We start from the raw sequence: 25,256 nt of genomic DNA on the forward strand, positions 1-25,256 counted from the left end.
TTAAAGCTCATTGTACACATTAGTTTGATTGTACAATCTTCTTTGGATCTACCAACAACTATATAGTGCAAGAGCCTACTTGAATGGATACAGATTAATTGGTTAGACTAAGTAGGTCCTCATATTACATAGTTTTAGTAAATCTTTCAAATCATTCCCTGTTATCTCTCACCTTAACCATTTGTAACTCCTTTTTTATATAAAAAATTTTGTTGGTGGGTAAAATATGCACCCCCAAAAAGGTTACAATATATACAACTATAGAGAAAAGTATGGGACTTTAGAGGTGTAAAATACTTCAAAGGAAAATTACAGACAAGAACTAAATAAAAGCAAATTTATTATGTAATCTTTAATAATCCAACACACTCCCGAGTACAGCGCATAAAAACATTTGTCTATCCACATGTATTACAAGAGATACCCTGCATGTATCTCTCCATCAGTATATATAAGTAGCACACTTCATGATATAAATAACATGATGTAAGAACGTCTTGTTTGAGATGATGTCCTCACAAGTACAGATTGAAGATAATGTAGGGTGGGAGGCCATGTCTTTCAACGCGTTTCACAAATATGAGCTTCTTCAGGAGGTCAGGGTACTACCAAGCGAAGAAAAAACATACATTCGAATATTAGATATATGATTATATTCCTATAAGAGTACATAACATTACAAACAAATTTTATTCACAAAAATGAATGCATCATGCTGTGAATACATATATGAAATGGCGCTATGCACTACAGGATCTCACAAGGGGAATGGGGGGGGGGGTGTAGGGGGGTGGTAGAGGACAGCAGAAGCACAAACCCCAAAACAGGAGCAGACCCCAGTGGGCAGGGCAGACATTTAGGAGTCTTAGGCCATAGATAAACTCATCAACCACTATGTATGCATAATCAAACAGATTCTTAAATGTGGGGCACAAAACTAACATTCTAACTAGCATGGGGAATAACAATCGCCCCCAAAACATACAGAGCTCCATCCCCAGTATAGGAAGGGTTTGTAACTCCCTCCTCATTGGCCTACCTTTGCTATCCTTCCATCATGCTATCATGAATACTGCTGCCAGACTCATCTACCTTATCAGCTGTTCAGTGTCTGCTATCCCTCTCTGCCGATCTCTCCAACCAATGAATAAAATTCAAAATACTAACAACAACCTACAAAGTCATCCACAAGTTTGCCCCCAGCTACATCACTATGACGAAATTTGATTTTGAAAATTTTTTTACTGGACATGTTTAACAGCAAAAAGTCCAAAATATTTTTTTTTTCTCAAAATTGTCGGTCTTTTTTTGCTTATAGCGCAAAAAATGAAAACCTACAGGCAATCAAATACCAGCGAAAGAAAGCACTATTCGTGGGATGAAAAGGACGTAAATTTCATCTGGGTGCGACGTTGCATGACCGTGCAATTCTCAGTTAAAGTAATGCAGCGCCGTAATGCAAAAAAAAGGCCTGGTCAGAAAGGGGGGTAAATCCTCTGGAGGGCAAGTGGTTAATATATTAAATACACACATGTGTGACAATGTTAAAAAAAATAATAATACACATGAGCTATACAAACAAAAATGTTCATAGGAACTCCAGTGTATCATATGGATCACCTGCAGATTCACAGTAGTATTTTCACCGTACATTCTGCTTTAGAGTTTTCTGAAATTTCAAGATTCTTCACCACTAGATCCCAGTGTTCTCTTTCAATACTCCAGGGTACAATATCCAAATAAATCAGATAGTGAGGCTGATTTACTAAAGGCGTTGAGAAGCTTCACATAGTAAATTGAGTGAATATTCACTTTAATTGTAACTTCAATTATCCAATCACGTGCAGGCTGAAACAGGAATTTGTTTTTCACATGATTGGATAATTAAACGTATTCACCAGATTTATTGCATGAGGGTTCTCAACCCATTTGAAGGTCCAATTTACATTTTTGCAGTGCATTAACGTACATTATGTAATGCATTAACTTGCATTCTGCTAAGAAATTAAAAATGTCAAATAATAGACTGCCAATGCACCAAATCGTCCTGAAAACTGGATGTATTGTAGAATTTTTAATGCATGCATTATAATGCGTGGAGGTGCCATTCAAAATAAATGGCACCTCAAAGCTACAATAAATGTAACGTGTGTTACCGCAATGCAACAGTGATGGGCCCTTAGAGAGAATTATGTTTCATTCACAGAACTTCTTTATAGGTTAACTCCACTTTTGTTGAGAAAAAAACATTCCCCTCTGGGAGATCTATGTACATTGCAAGGATTTTAACAAACTCTGTTGCGCAGTCCTACATTTTGTTATTCTGAAGAAATAACTGTTTGTTTGTCTGTGTCCATGTGGAAAGTGAATCTAAGGCTCCATGTACACGGGATGTTTGGAAAACACTTCTGAACGATGGAAACTGACTGCCGGAAAACAAAGGTTAAAAAAAGTCTGTTTAGCCGTGTTCCACGTTTGTGTGTGTTTATGAGCATTTGCCTTTAGAAGTGTTTTTTTAAGATAACCTCAGGAGACCTTCCAAAATGCCCAGAATGCACTGAAAATAGTAAAAAAATTAACTATTTCAGATATTTTGAGAGAAATAGAGAGAGCAGAAGCAGAGAGAGCAGTATGTGTTGAGATTACCTGGTTGTATTCACTATGGATCCCATCATCAGCATAATGCAGCACGTTCTACCATTTTTTCCTTCACGCAAAACCTGGAACTGACTGCGCTGGTGTACCGGGTCCATTTGAATACATGGAAAACACTTTGCATGCATTTCTGTTGATGAAAAAAAGCTCTGGACAGCATCTTGATATGGAACAGCTAAAATATGCTAATAAACGCAAACACTTATAAACGTGGTTAACCGCATTTACACGCGTTTACAAGCGCTTGGTGTGTGAAATGCTGATAAAATCTACTCCTGAACGCAAGTTTAAATGTGAACAATCAGTGTACACTCATAACCAAATTAATAAATAAATAAAAATGAAATAAACAAAAGGAAATTAATAAATAAATGAATAAATAAATAAAATAAAATAAATAAATAAATACCGCACTCTCCGTGAACACTTCTATAGCTGAAATGCATACAATTACCCTCTCAAAGTAATAACAAGCCTTTGTAGAGTACACCCTGGACTCTCACTCCAGCAAATACAGGTGGGGTTCCACTTTTAGGCAAGCCTCTTATGTCTCCTCATCCTCATAAAAAGAAAAGGAAGCCCATGTAGTGTGGTATCAAAGATAAAAAAATAAACAGAGAAGGAATAGAAGCATAACACACAGCACTGCCAGGACACCAGGCGGGCGTAAAGACGTCACCACTAAACTCCGCCCAACACACGTTTCGTCTGATGGGATGTCCTCCAGTGGCGTTTATGAGTGTACACTGATTGTTCACATTTATTTATTTATTTATGGTGTACACGGAGGGATTTCACAATTTGAATCTTGTTTCTATTTTTGCACATATTTGTGTTAAGTATATACTTATTGTTTGGTTAAAGTAAATACCAGCTGTTTTTTATTTATTTTAGGTACTTATATAGCGCCGTCAATTTACGCAGCACTTTACATATATATTGTTATTGAAGGTAATGCACTATGTAGTTTTTTCATTTGTTTGAGGTACACACTTTATCTGGATTTATGTGGAGGTGCAAGTTGGACACGGAAGAGTACTTTTTGTGGACTTTATTTTGAATTACAAACATTGACTGGCACAAAAAAGGTTTTTTGATTTCATGTAAAAGACTATGTGTACATGGACACATAGGAAAACGGTAGGGAGAGTTCAGAGGCTGCTGAAAAAAACGCAGAAAATCTCCTGAACGTGAGTTTATCAGCTGCAGTGTACATGAGCCCTAATAGGAGTGGTTTTATAAATATGGAGTCAGCTGCTACACCTGCAGGGCTCTAATGGGAAAGTGGCAGGGTCTGCATCCCTTTAGACGTGATTTCCTTTTGGGAGTATCTCACCACTTGTATCTTAGTGCAGACTTCTGGGAAAATCAGTAAGCCAATCACACAAGCAGGAAATGGTGTTTCTGGGGGGATGTTCTGTACACATTCGTTGTACAGAACACCTCCAGGTAGCCATATTAAATTTTACAGAACATTACAGCACTGCAGATTGAAAAGGAAAGGTCATTTTTAATAACATTCAATTACAATATGACTTGTGACGCAATTGTTTATGCTATATTATTTTTTTTTTTCATTTGCTGTCACGCTGTCCGCTATCTTGGAAGCTGTATTTGAATGCTGATATTCCTTGTTTGTAAGTAGGATTTTATTTGCGCAATAAAGGCACATTAGACTGCACTATGAGGGGCATGTTTTATTCTACGTGATATTGCCCTGATACCGCTATGGGAGTGGCTTACTGACCTAAGTGGAATCTGGGTCCTGGTTACGGTCCAGACAGAGTTCCATCTATATAGAGACTTATAAGACCCCCTATAATAAGGAGTCCTCTTATCTGGTAAGCCTCCATTTTAGACGTGTGGTGGTGTTCCTGTTCACGCTGGTGATTTGTTGGAAAAAGAAGATCAACATTATTGATATTGTATGTAACGCATGTTTTTTTTTCACAAATTGTCATTCACGGACTTTGAGTACTGTATCGTTCCTCACATGGAACGTATATAATAACACTTATATGAATCACTTTGCACATTTTATTGTGTATTTATAGTTGTTCACACAATTACTATGTTTGTTTAAACAGAATTTTTTCTTTCACACATTTAATTGCTATAGACTTCAATGTTTGCCTTTTTTTGTTTTTGTAAAGTTGGTCACACACCTTAATATTTTTTTAGTTCCGCCCTGCAGGCTGCACAAGGGAGATTAGTAGATTCCCACATCCATGCTATAGCGCATGGATGGATTAATCTGCAGCGCGGATTATTGTATTCTGACATCTGGCACCTGCAGCTGTCAGAATACTCCAGTAAGGTTGGGTTGTACCAACAATGGGTACCATAAAATGGTGCCACCCATAAAACAAATTTTGGATGATTCAGTAGGAATTTAGAGTCCTGGTGTTTATATTCCACCCAATGTTATCAGTGTAGGTCAGTTAATGGGAATGAGTAGGGCATAATATTTTTCCATCCTTAGGCCTTAATGTGTTGTTTTTATTATCAGACTAATAATAGCATTGTCCATAAACCTGCCAATATATTAGCAATATGAGAAATATTAGCAATTAAAAAGCAAAACACTGGACCCTTAGGGTAGATATAAACCCATTTAGTATACATGTATCACAAACAAATTGCTATTTTTTACTTTTATACTTGTTTTACATCATTGCATCCCAACACTGCTGAACTCTTGCAGCCATTTGCTGTCCCCACATACTCTCAGTCAAGGTTCCCTGATGGCAACAACACTGAACAATGGCTATCTAATGTGTGTTAAAATGATCACTTGTAGTTTCCTTCAGAGGGGTGACAACACGGGCAAATTAGGAGAAAGAGACAGTGCTGTCCCCCAATTGAGAATTAGGACCTTCATGGCAGGATCACAAGATTTCTTTTTATAAAAGCTTCAGATTTAAAAATACTGAAAATTACTTTTTGAATTACATTAGAGTGTTTTAGCATGCCTTTAATAGATGTTACATCAGCTGATGCTCAACAAATCCCAGGTGCCAGGTCACAATGGCGACTAGAATTCGTGTCCTGGCACCAGGGTTCACACACACTGCCTCCCGTAGACTTCTATGGGAAGTCACGCCCCATAGACATCTATGGGAAGTCGAGCCCCATAGACTTCTATGGGAAGTTGTGCCCCATAAACTTCTATGGGAAGTTGCACCCTATAGACTTCTATGGGAAGTCGTGCCCCATAGACTTCTATGGGAATTCGCGCTCCACAGACTTCTATGGGAAATCGTGCCTTATAGACTTCTATGGGAAGTCGCGCCTCACAGACTTCTATGGGAACTCAACGCCCATAGTCTTCTATGGGAACTCGCTATGGGAAAACGCCTCCTATAGACATCTATGGGAAAATGCCTCCCATAGACTTCAATGGGAAAACACCTCCCAAAGACTTCAATGGGAAAACACTTCCCATAGACTTCAATGCAAAATCCCCTACCATTAACTTCAATGCGAAAACCCCTACCATAGACTTCAGTGTGAAAACACCTCCCATAGACTTCAATGCAAAACTCCAGTCAAAAGTAATCCTATGTGAACACGCATCTCTGCATGCCACTCTACTCTATCACTTGCGAATCTGGAATGCACCACCACTAACTCGAACAGGACCCGTTTCATAATGGCACAATAAACACAATGAGTGTGGAACGCATCTGTGTGAACGACCTCAATAGGAACACAAAATATCTAGCCTGTTATGCGAATCTGTGAGTTTTAAAATGACTCCAGAATCACATATGTGTGAACCAGGGAGGTTCCAATCACACCTGATTTTGCATTTTGGGATTGCAGCAGAATCGCTGTGATTGCAAAACACAGATTCAGATGCCATTATTTTCAGTGCCTAAAACGTGGTGCGGTTTTGCCGTGATTGCAAGTAGCATCACATGAAGTCCCGGACGCTGACAACCCACGCTAAAGTAAAAAAAAACCTGGCTCCTAACTTTTTTAGCTGGCTCCTAGATTCAAAGCAAATTTGTCAAGCCCCTTGTTACATATAGATTTCACATGTACACAAGCCCACAATTTTATCCTTACTATGATGTTTACATTTCTTTTGGTTCTTCTGTGTTCCATGACTTCTGTCATTTCTGGAATCATCTCTTGTGACACGAGGCCCAGCGCAAACGGTTGCCTTCACACAATGCTGGCCATATTCAAAGAGCACTTTTCATACACATATAAAGAAAGACTGAAATATTCCAATGAAAATATTTCCTAACCACACTGAGCTCAATTTGCTAAATCAGATCACTTGCAGTATTTACGTGACTTGACACATTTTGCCCAAATGTCACATGCGATCCTCAAACTGTCAATTCACTATACCGTTTTGCAGGATTTACCGCAAACTGCTTAACATGCTCGGTAAATATCGCATGAAAAGGCATTAAACTCAATAACTTACAGAAGGAAATAAATAATTAAATGCATGCGGTAATGAAGTAGTGGTCCAGGCATGCGGTACCTAAGAAATATAAAAATATAATAGGCAATTTTGAATAGTTTCTGCCTTTTTGGATCAACAGTAATGCATAGAAATCTAAATATGGATCATTTACCAAAGGAAAAACCTTTTTTTAAAATTTTGGATAGAGTGGAGGTGGATTAGTACACCTGTCAGGTTTTAGCTATCAGTTAGTAAATACAAGAAATTAGGTTTAGGGTATTATATGAACGCTGCAAAAAGTCTGATCCCTAAGTATTGGAGGAAAACAGAAATACCGAAGGAGGAGGAATGGATAGAAAGAGTGAACTGGATTAGTAAGATGGAGAAGCTATATTATATGCAGGAAGATAAGATGGAGGTATATTACGCAAAATGGGAAAAATGGGAAAACTATGCAGTAAACGTGAAAAAGTGAAATGTAGGATGACATAGAGTGGGTGGATGGGTAGGGTACTCTTGCTTTAGATAAGAGGTAGTAAAGAATGCAGAGTGGGGGGCCTGGGGGGGGGGTAGGGGGTAATGTTTTAAGAGGGAAAAAGAAAAGTAATAAGAAATAATCATGTATATTTATTATGAATGAGATGAAAGTGTTTTGTTATTGCTATAAAAAAATCAATAAATATTTAATGAAAAAAAAAAAGAAAGAAAAAAAAAAAAGAACACCTGTCAGGTTTTTATTGCTGTCTGTGCCCCCATTAGATACACCCTCTTTATTTGTCCTGCTTACCATTATCATTGAAAGTGAAAGTAAAAGAAAATCCCAATTTTGGGGCTGTCCCCAGAAAAGTAATCCAATGAGGATACACATGGCAAAAAAAAAAACAGACGGGTTATAACCCTCCCTTACCCTATCCAAATTTAAAAAAAAACAAGTTTTGCCTATAGTCCTACTTTAAAGTGTTACTAAACCCACAACAGTAAAATCAATCTGTATATGCAGTAAAGCATGCTTGTTATGCTGCGGAATCTAAGGGGTCAATCCTCCGCATTGGTGTAAAAAGAATGTATGATTCCATGGTCTCTGTTCCTCCCTATCTTCCACAGTCCCCAATCCATCTGTTAATAGTACAGAGCCTTGGGGGCATGCTGCACATGCTCAGTTTGTTGTGTATTGATAGAGAGTTTATTTTCTTTTTTTGTTGGGAGAGTTCATGTATCCTCCCTCCCACAGTGTCTCTTGTGTCCCCCCTTCCACAGTGTCTCCAAAGCCTCCCCTCCCACAGTGTCTCCTAAGTCCTCCCCTCCTACAGTATCTCCTACGTCCTCCCCCTCCCACAGTGTCTCCTGAGTCCCCCCCTCCCATAGTGTCTCCTAAGTCCCCCCCACAGTGTCTCCTAAGTCCCCCCCTCCCACAGTGTCTCCTAAGTCCCCCCCCCTCCCACACTGTCTCCTAAGTCCCCCCCCTTCACACAGTGTCTCCTAAGTCCCCCCTCCCATAGTGTCTCCTAAGTTCCCCCCAACAGTGTCTCCTAAGTCCCCCCCTCTCACAGTGTCTTCTAATTCCCCCCACACACACAGTGTCTCCTAAGTCTCTCCTTCCACAGTGTTTCCTGTTTCCCCCCTCCCACAGTGATTCCTGTGTCCCCCCTCCCACGGTGTCTCCTAAGTCCCCCTCCCACAGTGTTTCCTGTGTTTCCCCTCCCACAGAGTCTCCTGTGTCCCCCTCCCACCGTGTCTCCTAAGCCCCCCTCCCACCGTGTTTCCTGTGTCCCTCCTCCCACAGTGTTTCCTGTGTCCCCCCTCCCACAGAGTCTCCTGTGTCCCCCTCCCACAGTGTCTCCTAAGCCCCCCTCCTACAGTGTTTCCTGTGTCCCCCCTCCCACAGTGTTTCCTGTGTCCCCCCTCCCACAGTGTCTGCTGTGTCCCCCTCCCACAGTGTCTCCTGTGTCCCCCTCCCACCGTGTCTCCTAAGCCCCCCTCCCACAGTGTTTTCTGTGTCCCCCCTCCCACAGTCTCCCCTAAGCCCCCCCCCCACAGTGTTTCCTGTGTCCCCCCTCCCACGGTGTTTCCTAAGCCCCCCACAGTGTTTCCTGTGTCCCCCCTCCCACAGTGTTTCCTGTGTCCCCCCTCCCACAGTCTCTCCTAAGCCCCTCCCACAGTGTTTCCTGTGTCCCCCCTCCCACAGTCTCTCCTAAGCCCCTCCCACAGTGTTTCCTGTGTTCCCCATCCCACAGTCTCTCCTAAGCCCCTCCCACAGTGTTTCCTGTGTCCCCCCTCCCACAGTGTCTCCTAAGTCCCCCTCTCACAGTGTCTCCTGTGCCCATTAAAACCGCTTAAGGACCGTCCTGTAACAGATATACTGCTACATGGCGGCACCTGTGCACAGAATCACGTATATATACGTGATTTTGCATCTCCAGGCGCGCCCTACCCACGCCATTGTTCGCAGCCGCGGATGTCAATCACAGGGTCCTGGCTGGTAATTACCCACCGGCGCCCGGTGGTTAGCGAGAATCTCCTACGGGGAGGAAGATTGTTTTGTTTACAAACAATCTTCCTCCCTGTCAGCTCGAGCACATTGCTCAGGATGGCTGTGCACAGCACAGCACAGCCATCCCGATCAGTGTGGTTACAGTGAAGACCACACCCCCCGCCCCTTAGTTAAACACTCCAAGCACACAGTTAACCCTTTGATCGCCCCTCACATTAACCCCTTCTTGCTCAGTGCCATTAGTACATTGTCAGTGCTTTTTTTTTAGCACTGATCACTGTATTGGTGTGACTGGGATGTCAGTGACACCAAGTTAGTTCCCCCAGTGTCAAAATGTCTGCCGCAGTCCCACTAAAAGTCGCTGATTGCCATCAATACTAGTAGAAAAAAAAATCCCAGTATCTATACCACCATTTGTAAACGCTATAACTTTCACATAAACCACTTAATTTACACATATTGGGATTTTTTTTTAGCAAAGACATGGAGCAGAATACATTTTGGCCTAAATTTATGATGAAATTTGATTTTTTAAATTTTTTTGCTATACATGTTTACTAGCAAAAAGTCCAAAATATTGTTTTTTTCTCAAAATTGTTAGTCTTTTTTTGCTTATAGCGCAAATTTAAACAGGGTGCAGTGTTGCATGACCGCGCAATTGCCAGTTAAAGTAATGCAGCGCTGTATCGCAAAAAATGGTCATGCAGGGGGGTAAATCCTCAGGAGGGCAAGTGGTTAAAGTGATTGTAAACCCTCACATACACCCAGTGAAGTGACTGGCCTCAGGTGATACACGGTGATGAAACAAGTCCTCCTACATATGTTGTACTTGTTTATCAACAGTCTTCTCTCTTCTACATCCATTCAAAGTCCAGAATTTATCAAGCTTGTCTGAGAGTTCAGGAAAAAAGGGGTGGAGAGCTGAAGTCAGACACTGCAAAGCTCAGTGAGGAGAGCTCTAAGAGCTGATTGGAGGGAAGAGACATGGCCCCCTCCACACAGCACACAGGAACAGAGCTGAGGCTGTCAATCTGCTGGGGCTCCCTCCCCGTCACCGTTTTTCTCTTGGTGTCAGGAAAACTTGTCAGAAGTGAAACATGTTGATAGCAGAGAACAAGGCAGCAGACAGAAATTAGACATAGGGGGAGATCTAATTATGTAGCACTCAGAATCTTGGGCAGCTGTGCATGGTAGCCAATCAGCTTCCAACTTCAGCTTGTTCATTTAAGTTTTGACAGTAAAACCTGGAAGTTGATTGTTTTCTAGGCTGAGCTGCATCAGATTTTGCACTCTCCATTTTTAGTAAATAACCTCTATAGTGATTTTAATTGAGACAAGTACACACTATTAAGGGATATGATTTGTTCATATTTCATGTCTGAGGTTTCCAGTTACTTTAACATTTACCACCTAATGAAGGTCCAATTTGTCCTGAAAAAAAGTTTTATTCACCTGGATCGGGGGTCTCCAAACTTTCTAAACAAAGGGCCAGTTTATTGTCATTCAGACTTTAGGGGGGCCAGACTGTGGCAAGTGGGAGGAGAAAACATCCTGGCATTAGTAGGAATAAACAGTGTTCCATCTTTAGTATTAGGGGGAGGAACAGTGCGTCTTCATTAGTGTCAGTTGAGAGAATAGTGCCTCATCATTTGTGTCAGCGGAAGGAATAGTGCCCTACCATTGGTGTCAGTGGAAGGAATAGTGCCCTACCATTGGTGTCAGCGGAAGGAATAGTGCCCTACCACTGGTGTCAGTGGAAGGAATAGTGCCCTACCATTGGTGTCAGTGGAAAGAATAGTGCCCTACCATTGGTGTTAGTGGAAGGAATGGTGCCCTACCATTGGTGTTAGTGGAAGGAATAGTGCCTCATCATTGGTGTCAGTGGGTGGAATAGTGCCCCATCGTTGGTGTCAGAGGGTGGAATAGTTCCCCTTCATTGGTGTCAGTGGGTGGAATAGAGCCTTGTATCAGTGGAAGGTATAGTGCCTGAAGGGCCGGATAAAAGTAAGCAAAGGGCCACATCCAACCCCCGGGCCACAGTTTGGAGACCACTGACCTGGATACACAAAGTAGTTACAAATAAATGTACAGTGTTACTAACACATGACACAGTTGCAAAATGTGATCTAGGCGATAAGGTTAGTTTTAATTTGTCATTGGGTTAAGAATAAAAAGTCAGGCAGTATCGTTCTTTAGGGAAAGGTTTTCACTCGCCTACTGGGCAATTTTACCTCCTTTCTGCCCAGGCCAATTTTCAGCTTTCAGTGCTGTTGCACTTTGAATGACAATTACGCAGTCATGCAACACTGTACCAATATGAATTTTTTTATAATTCTTTTCACACACATAGAGCTTTCTTTTGGTGATATTTAATCACCACTAGGTATTTTATTTTTTGCACTATAAAAGAAAAAAGTCCGACAATTTTGAAAAAAAAAAGTTTTTCTTTGTTTCTGTTATAAAATTTTGCAAACGGGTAATTTTTCTCCTTCATTGATGTGTGTTGATGAGGTTGCACTGATAGGCAGCACTGATGGGCACTGATTGGCTGTACTGATGAGGCAGCACTGATTAGGCGGTATTGATGGGATTTGATGAGGAGGCACTGATGAGGCTGCACTGATGGCCACTGATAGGTGCCACTGATGTGCACTAATAGGCAGCACTGAAGAGCACTGACTGGCAAAACTGACTGGTGGCACTGACTGGCGACACTGATGGGCAGCACTGTTGGGCAACTGATTATCAGTGCAGATGTCTCCTTTGACAGTTGCGGGTTATTGGCAGTACTTTCCTCATGCTGTGACAACGAAATTACTGATAGTGCCTGGGGGCGTGCGGGTGGGGGGGTGTTCTGGGAGGACGTCATATGATGCCCTTCCAGAACTGGACGACCAAGCTGTAGCCATCATTCAACTATAGCGCGATAAAGAAGTGGTTAAACTCCACCACCAGGTTAGTACACCGCTGAAGCATATGTATGAACAATTTTAATTGCCAAAAGATTTTTAATACTTTAACCCCTTTGCGCCGGCGCCTCTCGGCCCTTTAAGAGGTTTCAGAAGCTGGGAGGCGGGGCGCCGTGATTCGCTGTCACATTATTGGAAAAGGTCCTGATGGCAAGGGGAGATCGGGACCTTTCCGTGAGTCACAGACATAATACATATGTGGTGGGAGCACGTAGGGTGTGCGCTCTCAGCACATATGTATTTTCAAATGGTACGCAAATATGCGGCCGCTCTGCGTCAAGGCCCAGATGCCGAGAGGCCGCATATTTGTGTGCGCTCGGCGTCTAGGGGTTAAGCATACTACATTCAGAGTGATTGTCTAATATTCTGATCGTCAGTACACAGCTTTCGTGAGCCGATCATGACAATTCCTGTGAAATCATCCGAAGGGACAACAAGTAAGAACACTTTTTTCGTATGATAACAGAACAAACTATTTTTGTTTAATCAATACCAAGACCGTGCGTACTTAGAAACAAACCAATACAATACAAAATAATCACGAGAAGTTGCATTCTGTCTTACGAGAACTTTTGTCATTTTCCCACTTTATTCTCTAAGTTCTTTGTGTTAAAAGTATTGTGCAATGCAGTAGACCCTGACCGGCTTACTGTGCCGCTGAGCAATGGGTTGGAGGAAGTTCATATAAAGACGTATTTATGTAGCTATATTAAAACTGAATTCAATTATTCTTTGTGATCTATTAAATCTGCCCTGGGATTAAAATGTAATCATAAGTAATTGTAGTTTGTTTGTGGGTGTAGTTGGATGGACAAGGCCAGAATTTTGGAGGATTAGGGTTTAGGTTTAATATTAAACATGTACATGCATACAGGAAAACCTCTAATCTAAAAGACAGGAAGGAATGTTCATAGACAGTAATCCATATATAGTTTGCATCCATATATAGATTGTGCTAATAATGCTTGTCAAGAGATCTAACTTCATACATTATTCACTATAACATGTGTGTAGTGCTACGCTCTTGCGAGCCGCTGGTTCTGGGTCCCCCTATCTTCCTGCACAGCCAGGCCACACACACTTTTCACTCTGTTGCATCCAAAGTCAGTAATCAGTCCAAGGGTTTGGTTTTGTTGTTTTTTGGGGGGTTAACCTCCCTGGCGGTATGATTATTTCAGATTTTTGGTGCTGAAAGCGGTACCATTTTTTTGCATGGAAATATGTAGTTTTTTATTGTAGGCTGTAATATTTAGGAATAACTCACTGAAATCTGTCCGAACAAGAGTCTAGTAAACATCCCGGGTATGATAAAATTTGAAACACAAAATCATAAATTATAATTTAATAAATAATCATAAAAAATAATAATATAATAATAATACATTTAATTCAATAATATAATCAAACCAAAAACACTGAAATTTGAAATATAGCGCCAAATTCGCACATCACTGAGCAAAGTCGCAAAATTGTTTTCAGTGTCTGATGACGAATTTCCCCCACGAATCATTATCACTCAATTCTGCAAGTGGTTCTGATTTACTATCGCTGTTCTCTAGCTGATCTAAACCCGCTTTTGACCTAAAGGGACGCTTTTTGGACGCCATGGATTTTTCTACGTTTCCAGGAAGAAAGAACAGTCAAAATGCAGGCAGGGCACAGGACAAAGCACTAGGGACAAAATGTATGTGAAATGGTTTGAAACAGCAATGTTTTACTATGTAAAATTTGTTTTGAAAAAAATGACATTTTTTTAAAATGATCAAATTTCCCGCCGTCGGCGGCACCCGTACGTCCCGACGTCACAGGGACCGGAACACAGAAGCCGTATGCCGGCATCAGCCGGAGGAGATGGCGGGGGATGCTGCAGGGGACACATTGCAGGAGTGAAGGACAAGGTAAGCTCTGCAGGGACTCCCTATGCAGCGCCACATGGTAAGCCCGAGTGTAGCTTGGGGTTACCGCTTTTGATACTGAAACTTTACCCCGAGCTACACTCGGGAATACCGCCAAGGAGGTTAAACAGATTCGATGGGGTCTAGGGGTATATGGGATGCCCAGCAAACTAAAACTATTTTGGAGGACGAGCTTCTGATGTACATAAAAAACAGCAAAAAGCACAAAAAAGGATCCTGGACTTTCTACTCCCTTTTGAGTGGCTTTTTGTGTCTTGATGGATCAGCACACAGTCTTTACTATGAGCACTCAGTTCCCTTAAATGAACCTCTTCAGACCCCGGATGAAAATCCTCATCCACCCGGCTGTCATGAAAAGTGACCCTGGGCAAGGGATTCCAGGACACATCAAGATACTGTCTCAGGGAGAAATAGTTGGGTATGACACCTGACTGCCCTCTCCCTTGTAGGCCCAGGGGTGCAGAGGTACTCACACTGTCCTATTCCTGTAGGTTTAACCCATTTGCTGCCAGGTCCATAAGTCATATGGAGCTGACAGCAGGGGGTTTTATATACAATCTTAGGCTCCATTCACACGGGGCGTTTAATAACGCTGGTAATGTTAGTTGTGTAAAGTCACGTTAAAAACTTGAGTTTTTCAGCGTTTTTGTATTAGCTTTTAGCAGCTTTTTGACGCTTTTTTTGCATTTGAGTTTTTTAAGAGGTTTTTTTGACCAAAAAATAATATTTTTTTTTTTTGGTCAAAAAAAGTCCAAAACGCTGGTTTGCTGCAATTTGCCACGATTTACTGTGTATTACTGCGTTTTTCAGAGTTAGAGCATTTTTACAGCTAAAAAACTCCTCTAGAAGCCCACTAGTCCTGGGTTTTTTTTCCAGCCAACAAACACCCCTGACAAAAAATATAGATTTTTTGATGGACACATAGGATAACATGCTGGGGGGTTTACTGGCTGTAGAAAAAAACGTCAAAAGCCAAAAACAGCCGATGTAAAAACGTCCCGTGTGCATGAGGACTTAGATTGTAAGCTCTAACGAGCAGGGCCCTCTGTTTCCTCTTGTGTGAGATGGGGAAACAGCTCTCATTGTTTGAATACTGCTTGTGTGGAGTAAATTAAATGTTTTGACTGACATTCTGCAGTTTAGCCACACGATGTCACTGTTTTTCTAACACAGCCTCAGACTGCATAGATATTTCTATATTCATGAAGAGGTGGAGTTTTCACACAGAGTTGAGGGAACAGGAAGAGGAGAGAGAGCAGCCATGTTTAGAGGATGGTGAATGCAGGGGCCGTGTGAGCTGAGAATCTGATGACATCCAGGTGTGAAAGCATCCCTCCGTAACCAGAGCTGCAGCTAAGTGAAGCTGATGAGATTGCTGCCAGGAATGCTGATGAGATTGCTGCCAGGAATGCTGATGAGAGCAGAGGAACTAAACAACATATACGGCGAGACCGCATGCTTGTTGGAGAGACATTTGTTCTGTTCAGAGTCACCAGTGGATGAAAAGCAGACCCGGGTCGGTAAGATCATGCATGCACCTCATTTCAGTGTTGGCGCCTTGAGACTGAGTCCAGGCCTATAGTTAGTTAGTTAGGGTCTGTGTTTGTGTCAGGCCACAAGTGTTGTTACTGATTATTGGAAGGACTCCACAACTTAAAGTAACATTTCACATTGGAGAGCTGATAAAATCCTACAAACTCAAGCCAGACTGGCATTTTGCTCAGAAGGTATACTCAGGCACGTGCTACAGGACCAGTTATGGGAGAGGGAATACTGTAGATTTGTGTAAGATTGTAAGCTGTTGTGCTGCACCGCAGGCTAGCCCATACCATACACCCATACACTGATTCCTGCTATCTTAGGGTAATAACGGGTAAGGTGTGGCAGCTTAGTTGTGCCCGCCAGTAGGTAAATTACTTCACTTTCTACCTTCATCCATCAGGAGACGCCGTGCTGTGCAGCACAAGGGTCTCAGCCTTTGGGCTGGGTGTATGTAAATTTCTTGTATGTTTCCAGCATTTGTGGTCGTGTTTATTTGCCACATCTAAGTAAAATTCTGTTGTGGCAAAAGCTGGTGTTGGGGTTGCTTTCTTCGTTCGTGACTTCACTGTATCCTGGGGAGCCCACCCCGGTACACGGCTTACACTTGTACCAAGTTGTGTTGTAACTGTAATGTCTACCTTCATTTTGTAAAGAGCTGAGCAAACTGTTGGCACTATATAAATCCTGTATAATAATAATAATCTGGTGGCTGCTGCTACCTGGATCATGTATATAACTGACAGGCAGACTCCTGCCTGTCAGGTGGAAGCAGTTGGGCAGCTGTGCTGCTGCCTGATCGCTTCCACAGCCCCCGGTACCGCCGCTCATGTGTGCGCCATGTATCTGGGCTAATCTTGCACCTCTCCGGGCCTGGGGAGCGCCATGGCGGGTGCTAGCGGTTGGAGGGGAGAGGAGCGTTCATCCGTTGTCCTCCCCTTCTTTCTGTGACCTGGAAGGCAACACGTGTGATGTAACTTCTGGGTCATTGCTGCCACTTTCTTGGCTAGCACAACCGAGAAGCAATGTACTGTAATGCTGTCTGCATTGCAATACATTGAATGGAGGCCAAAGGAGACATGCAACGTTGATTACAATACATGTTAGATATCGCCATGCATGCCGGAGTGAGAGCAATAATTCTAGCACAAGACCTGCTCCGTATTGCTAAACTGATGACCTATAGGGGCTTTTGAAGTGTCGTCTATAGAAAATATAGGGTACTGAAGTTTGTCGCCATTTCATAGGCACACACAAATTTAAGGTTTGGCATGTTGGGTATCTATCTCGGCACAACCTCGTCTTTTATATTTTACCAAAAATTAGGTAATTTATTGCGTTTGTTTTCCCTAAAATTCACTTTTGTACAAAATACTATTTTTTTCCCTTTTGATGGAATTTTAAAGGCATATGTATCATAACAAATCAAAAAAGTATATATTTTTAAGAGAGCTTACAAAAAATAGTTTTTAAAAAGTATTTAAAAAAAAAAACCAAAACGATTTTTTGTATGCTAATATGATGTTCTTTTAAAAAAAAACATACTTTTTTGATTTGTTATGGTATATATGTGTTTAAAATCCCACCAAAAGGAAAAAAAATAGTCTGCTGTGTACTTAAATATAGGGATGTGGCATGTTTGAGGATACCTGCAATTAAATATTAAAATTAACTTTTGTGTGTTTTTACTGACATTTTGGGGTTGGGCTGATCCAGCCACACTACCAGGCCTCCTGCCTGGGATTGGCCAGACTCTCATAAATATGCATATCAGCCCCTCCTCACCCCTACCCACTGGCTTCTAGAAACTCTTTCAAGTCTCTAGAGAAGGGCGAAGTACCAGAGGACTAAAGTGCAGTTCCCCCCAGCTATAACTTAAAGTTACCTTGCTGACACATCCCAACTGACATGAATAGGACTGCTTGCATGCAGATGCACTGAACACCTGCGCATCCTATGTCTTTTTCCAAGCTGCACAGAAGTTTGTTGCATAAGTGTGAATGGTCCTCATAGACAATAATGAGACTTCTCTTGCTGTGCGTTATAGCATGATGGGCGAAGCAGGACAAATTGCTCAGGTGTGAACAGGCCCTGACTTACCAGATCTCACAATCTGGGACATACACAGCAATAAATACATTGAAGACAGGTGTACTTGTAAGTAGCCTATTGCTTCTTAAATGCAACGCAGGTCAACACAGCGTTGTAGTGTGACCTGGACATATAAAAACAATAGTTTTTATGTGACTATGCGTTGATCTGCATTTTACAAGGGTGCTAAAACACAGATCAACGCACAAGTGTAAATGTAAAGGTACTACAACACACCAGAAGCCCAGCAGAGCACAATGGCAACTGAAGATTTATAAAGCCGTATTAAACCGAAAAGCAAATATTTATTATATTGCAGCATACTAATAAACTAAAACTTCTTAAATGTGATGACTGCATTAGTTTTGTTTTTTGTTTTTTTTTTCTTTCTTTCTTCTATTTTCATATAGTGATTCAGCAGCTGAAGCTGTCCAACAGAATGTATCAACTTACATGTATGAGACCATCAAATTGCCGCTAGCAGGGGTGATGAAAACATCCAGCTATTATTTAGTAAAACTTTTACCCAAAAGAAAAAAAAAATGTGTGCTCTGATTACAAAATGTGAGTTGTTTGGCTTCAATTTGCTATTTGTATTCAAATCTGCCAATACATTTACAGTAACACTCCCATCCCCCCAGAATGACAATGCTGCTATCTGCTGTATCCTGGCTCATTCCTCCAGAGGGGTGGAAAAAGCCAAAGAAAAGAAAGCTTATGTATCCACCACATCCAATCATTGGTAAGCGGAAATATAATACATTTTTAGTTTTGGGTTTATTACCGCTTTAAGGAGCCATGGGCTACCTGTAGGCATACCAGTCTTCAATTTATTTATTTCTGTGTAAGTGCACAAATGGTACATTTGACTTAAACTGGGTAAACATGGATCGAAATTCGGCCAGCTCAGCAGGGACTGGTTGAATTTCGATCTGTGTGTAGCTCTCCCTGCTCGACAAAAGCTGATTGTTAGATCAGTTCTTGTCAGATTGACTTGCTGGAAACTTTTCATTTGATCTGCAGCTGCAGCCAATTGGCACTGATCAGTGTGACGCCCTGCGGTCATATTATATTGCATTCATGCATCCACCTTGCTTGTGTGGATGCAGGAATCTGGTTCACAGATTCACAGCCCACAGGTTGAGCGAAAAAAAAACACGATCCATGTGTACCCAGCTTTAGGGACCACAATTCACAGAGGGGCTTTGATGGGGCAGCATGGCTTCAACATACAGTATATTTACAAATTTGTGCAATGAGAACCTCTGTTTTTAATGCAAATTGTTGAATGAGTCCTGGCTATTTCTGATGTTGGATTTGCACACACCACCATTGGCAGTGCATCCATCTTCTTTGGCTGTGGGCAATAGTGCAGGACAGATTGATGAATGTAGGATTTTATAGCTGTCTGTGTACCAGATGGAGGGATTCACCTTCACTATTGCTATGTTGTCTCTTGTACAGAAAATGATGTGCAATCCAAAATTGTTCTGTTGTCACAGGAACAGGAAGTAAGGGAAAATCTTTCAATGGGTAAACCTGTTCTGTTGACAGCTGTCTAACTGGGTATTCGTATACCTGTTTAACAGAGATTTCCTCTTATGTCAATGGTGGAGAAGGATCTGGGAGTTCTGGTAGATCACAAGCTTAATAATGGCATGCAACGCCAAGCTGCGGTTTCTAAAGCGAGCAAAATCCTCTCTTGTATTAAAAGAGGTATAGACTCCAGAGAGAGAGAGATATCATATTACCCCGGTACAAATCATTAGTAAGACCTCATCGGGAATATGCAGCTCAGTTTTGGGCACCAATTCAGAAAAAGAATATTGGGGAACTGGAGAAAGTACAGAGAAGGGGAACCAAACTGATAAGAGGCATGGAGGAGATCAGCTATGAGGAAAGATTAGAGGAACTGAATTTATTCTCTCTTGAGAAGAGGAGATTAAGGGGGGATATGATCTCCATGTATAATACATAAGGGGGGATATGATCACCATGTATAATACATAAGGGGGGACATGATCTCCATGTATAATACATAAGGGGGGATATGATCTCCATGTATAATACATAAGGGGGGATATGATCACCATGTATAATACATAAGGGAGGATATGATCTCCATGTATAATACATAAGGGGGGATGTGATCTCAATGTATAATACATAAGGGGGGATGTGATCTCCATGTATAATACATAAGGGGGGATATGATCTCCATGTATAACACATAAGGGGGATATGATCTCCATGTATAAATACATCAGTGGTTCATATAGTGAACTCGGTGTAGAGTTATTCACCCTGAGGTCATCACAGAGGACAAGGGGGCACTCTTTACATCTGGAGGAAAAGAAATGTAATCTCCAAACACGGAAAGGTTTCTTCACAGTGAGAGCTGTGAAAATGTGGAATAGACTCCCTCAAGAGTTGGTTCTGGCCAGCTCAGTGGATTGCTTTAAAAAAGGCCTGGATTCTTAGATACACAGAATATAACTGGATACTAACATTTATAGGTAAAGTTGATCCAGGGAATATCCGATTGCCTCTCGGGGGATCAAGAAGGAATTTTTTTCCTTGCAGGAGCAAATTGGATCATGCTTTGCTGGGTTTTTTGCCTTCCTCTGGACCAACTGTGGCTTTAGGAATATAAAGTTTTTTTTAATGGTTGAACTGGATGAACTTTTGTTTTTTTTCCAGCCAGACTAACTATGTAATTATGTAACTATGTCCTAATGTATCTATGGGACAGGAAGTGAAAAGAAATCTCTCTGATGCGCCACATCAAACACATACAATAAAAAAAATAACATGGGTCCTAACCTTTTCTCATTCTATCCAAAACAATAAAGAAGTTTTGGCTTTACACACTTTAAAGGAGCTGATCAGTGACTTTTATTGAGAAAGTGCTCTCCTCCCACTCCTCAGCCTTGCTTCACTGGTTTTTACAAGGCACTTATAGAGACCAAGTCCATGAGGTCATAAAGAAAACCGGAAAGTTTATTTATTAATGTACAAAGCAGTGATCAGACTGTCTTGATGTGTATTGTGCCATAGCACTTAATCCTAGGTCTGGTGATTAGATGTTGTGGTGTGAAGCATGTCAAGGGGGTCTTATCACTGCTTTGTGTATTATCAAAAAAACTTTTCAGTTCTCATGATTACCTACTTGAGCTCCAGAGCTACAAACAATGGCATATATACTGGAATTTTTGTTTATTTATTTTTTTTATACTAGTAATGATGGTGATCAGCAATTTAGGGTTCATGTAGCTGATAAACTCAGCTTTGTTTTTTTTTAGCAGCCCCATGAACTCTCCCTAATGTTTTCCTATGTGTCCATGTACACATAGTCGTTTACAGGCAGTTGGGTTTACAGTCCTTTTCTTGAACGCACAAAACTTGCGTTCAGGTGTAGATTTTATCAGCGTTTCAAACACCAAACACGTGTAAATGCAGCTAACAGCGTTTATAAGCATTTACATTTAGAAGCATTTTTTTATCTGTTCCAAAAACGCTTCTAAATTACAAATGCTCACAAATGCACTTAAACGATATGCAAATGTGGCTAATCAGACATTTTTAACCTACATTTTCCATCCTTCAGAAGAGTTTTCCAAACATCCCGTGTACATGAACCCTTATAGTGGGACTGTGATAGTGCTGCGGACAATCTGACACTAAGGGCTCATGTACACTGCAGCTGCTAAACTGATGTTTCGGAGCAGTTGTGTGTTTTTTTCAGCAGCCCCTGAACTCTCCTGTATGTTTTCCTATGTGTCCATGTACACATAATCGTTTACAGTAGTTTACAGGAAGTTGAGGTTACAGACATTTTTTTGAAAGCACAAAAATCGTGTTCAGGAGTAGAGTTTACTGGCGTTTCAAACGCCACATGCTTGTAACTGTGTGTAAACGCTTGTAAATGTGTTTATGCGCGTTTGCGTTTATATGCGTTTTGGGCTGGTTCATATCCAGATACTCTCCAGAGCCTTTTTTCTTCATCAAAAATACATGCACAGCGTTTTCCATGAATTCAAATGGACCTAGGACACCAGTGCAGTCAGTTCCAGGTTTCGCGTGCAGGAAAAAACGGTAGAACGGGCTGCATTATTTCTGCACAGAACTGGAACACATCAAGACACAGCAAAAAGTATTGTGTGCACTTCAGAATGCATCTGGAGGCATTACAGGCATTAGAGCACTATGTAGCTCCTCCCACAGTGCCAAACATGTTTCACGAGCCACTTTTGCTACAGTTGCAACACCCATCAGAAAGTAGTGCTCTCTCTGCTTCTGCGCTCTCTTTTTCTCACAAAATGTTTAAAATAGTTAATTATTTACTATTTTTCAGTGCATTCTGGGCATTTGGGAGGGTCTACTTAGGTTATCTTTTAAAAATGTTTCTAAACGCAAACGTACATAAACGCGGTCGGTAAACGCGGCTAAACTGACGTTTTTAATCTACGTTTTCTAGCAGTCAGTTTCCAGCGTTCAGAAAACTTTTTCAAAAGCCCCGTGTACATAAGCCCTAAGGGGTTTATTTACTAAAGCTGGTTCACTCACAATCTCGTGCACTTCTGCATAGAAACCAATCAGCTTCCAGGTTTTATTGCTAAAGCTTAATTGAACAAGCTGATTGGCTAGAGTATGTAGCGCATACTTTAACATTAAGGCCAACTTACCTCCCAGTTTGCCCTCCTCCAGCTCTGAATTGACTGTGGTTCTTCTAGATCAGAGTCTTTTTCCATCAGTTATTGGATGGCCACTGATGAAGCAATTCCCACACAACCTGGAGTTACAATACACCAGCACCTGGCTCCCACTTACAGAAGGGTGAGGAGAGTGTACACACACAAAAAAAAAAGGAAAACAGGGAAAACAATTTTTTTGGTAGAAGAGACTTGCAAACTTTTCTTTTTTAAACTTTAATTCCATTTTGAAGAAAAACTCCTGGAAAAAATGGGTTATAAATAATTAAATCTCAGGAAGTGCATGCCACATCCTGGATCACTGCCTATTACCTACTATTTACACTTTCACTGATCACTGATAGTATATCTTTCGCTCTACTTCCAGCATTTCAATTGCAAACTTGCAGCTTTCTACACAGCAGCCATCCTAGCCTTTGCTCACCGGCACCTGTAGCTGTCAGAATACCTAAACAGTGACTGCAGTTAAAAGGATGCAGTTGCTGGTCAGCCAACTTTTTTCTGCCTGACGTCTTCGATTTCTCAAAGTTTGTTGAGCTTGGTGGTGTTGCCAGGGTCAGCCGCAGCTTGAATTCTGCCCTGTTCACAGGAATCAGTTACACTAAAGCTTCGGGTTTTTTATTTAACAAACATGTATACTTACCTGCTCTGCCCAGGGCCTTTACTTTTTGGGTTCTTGCCGGCGCACCTGGCTCCTCCCTCTTGAGCAGTGCCCCCAAGGAAAGCCATTCACCCTGGGGGCACCGCTGCATGCTCGTCCCTGAGCCCCTGCTCTATGCATGCATGAGACTAATAGAGCCGCGGATCAGCCCCGACCCCCACTCTCTCCTCATTGGCTCACTGGCTGTAATTGACAGCAGTGGGAACCAATGGGTTCCCGCTGCTGTCTCAGCCAATGAGGAGGAAGAGTCCCCAGAGAGCAGAGGCAGTCAGGAACTTCATTGGATTGGAGGGGGCTCAGGTAAGGATTGGAGAAGGAAATGTGGGGGGGCGCTGCACACAGGTTTTTTACCTTCATGTGCAGAATACATGAAGGTAAAAAACCTTGAGCTTTTACAACCACTTTAGAATTTGAACCGTGCATGGCCAGCTTAAAGTGGAAGTAAACCCTTCTATTCTGTTCAGCCAAGGAAGCTGCCATCTTAGCCTCTGTTGGTTGAGAGCACAAGAAAATGGGACAATTAGCATTCCTGGCTAATGTAACTGGTTTTTTAATCTGTTAAATCAATGGATATAGTTCTGTTGTAGGCTCACAGAAATCTCTATAAGGAAACTTTCACACTGATCTGCTGCAACAACATTTGTATTTTACCTCGTTTGCAGTGCGGTTTTTAAAGGACATGTCAGGACAAATCTAAAAATGCTGGATGCCCCATCAGAGTCAGTGGACAATGGTACAGCACAAGCACAGAAGGGTGAACCTCCGCAGCTGAGACTCTAACAGAAATAAATACCTAAATGAATCTTTAAATTCAATGATATGATTACAGATTTCCTCTAATAGTCAATGACATGACCAAAGGAATACCTTATGGATCCGGGCATACCATGAACCTGTAGAGGAGCAGGCAGCTGACAATGCATCTCCTGAGTACAGTTCTATCAATGCGTGAGAAGGGGCCAATGACCGGGTAGAAGGTGCAGTCTGAATCATGGATCTTTCACAGGTTCCTCAGACTTGCAGATCAGTTTGGAGAGAGCATTTAAAAGCAGCTGAGGGAGGTCTGAAGAGGGGGGCTGGGTTATAAAGCCAGGAAATGCAGCAAGTTTGTACTGGCCTACTTCTCCTCGGGGCACTGCCATTGTTCCTGACCGATCTTGGCTGTTTTCAAGCACAGAAAAAAGACAGGGTAGGAAGGAGAAATAGGAAAGGAGAACATTTTACATAGACTACTCTCCAACGAGATCCATCTACTCCAAGTTGCCCTACATGTGAAGAGGTCAGGGGAAGCTGGGTTTGCTGATTATAATAATTTTTATTTCATCTGAATAATATAAAATTACAACTGTATGATTAAACAAATCCAACCAAAAATATATGTATTATCATTATATTTGATTAATATTGTCACAAATTCCACAGTACAAAGTACAGAACTCAGGCTGTACAAGTACAGAGCATAACAATGCTGGGATCTTATAATAAACAATACAATAATAATCATGTAACTGCTACTATTACTAATAATAATATGATTACTAATACTTACAACAATATTATTATTATTCATAATAATAATAATAACAATAATATGATGATTACTACTACTACTACTAATAAATATAATAATAATAACAACAATAATATTAACATAACTACTACTATTACAAATAGTTTGATTAGTACTACTACTAATCAAAATACTAATATAACAATGTTATAATAAATACTTACCTTACTTAAAGCAGAACTCCAGAACTGCGGAACTTCTCTCAATCAACATTGACTATTTATAATTC

The 25,256-nt window shown here is 41.3% G+C and overlaps 1 long non-coding RNA gene across 2 annotated transcripts; it reads right to left on the reverse strand.

The window, feature by feature from the left end:
* Nucleotides 1–323: 323 nt before the first annotated feature.
* LOC149449107 (uncharacterized) lies at nt 324–24,491 on the reverse strand. Of its 2 annotated transcripts, XR_016315450.1 has the most exons (3): nt 24,325–24,491; nt 22,770–22,909; nt 324–605 (listed from the first exon to the last, which is right to left on the reverse strand). It is a non-coding gene; the product is annotated as an uncharacterized LOC149449107 (long non-coding RNA). The 2 variants fall into 2 exon arrangements; XR_016315451.1 differs by lacking the exon at nt 22,770–22,909.
* Between the last annotated feature and the right edge of the window lie 765 nt (nt 24,492–25,256).

The sequence above is a fragment of the Staurois parvus genome, unplaced genomic scaffold, assembly GCF_062004578.1.
Source record: "Staurois parvus isolate SC_StPar_1 unplaced genomic scaffold, SC_StPar_1.0 ptg000636l, whole genome shotgun sequence".
NCBI classification, from domain to species: Eukaryota; Metazoa; Chordata; class Amphibia; order Anura; family Ranidae; genus Staurois; species Staurois parvus.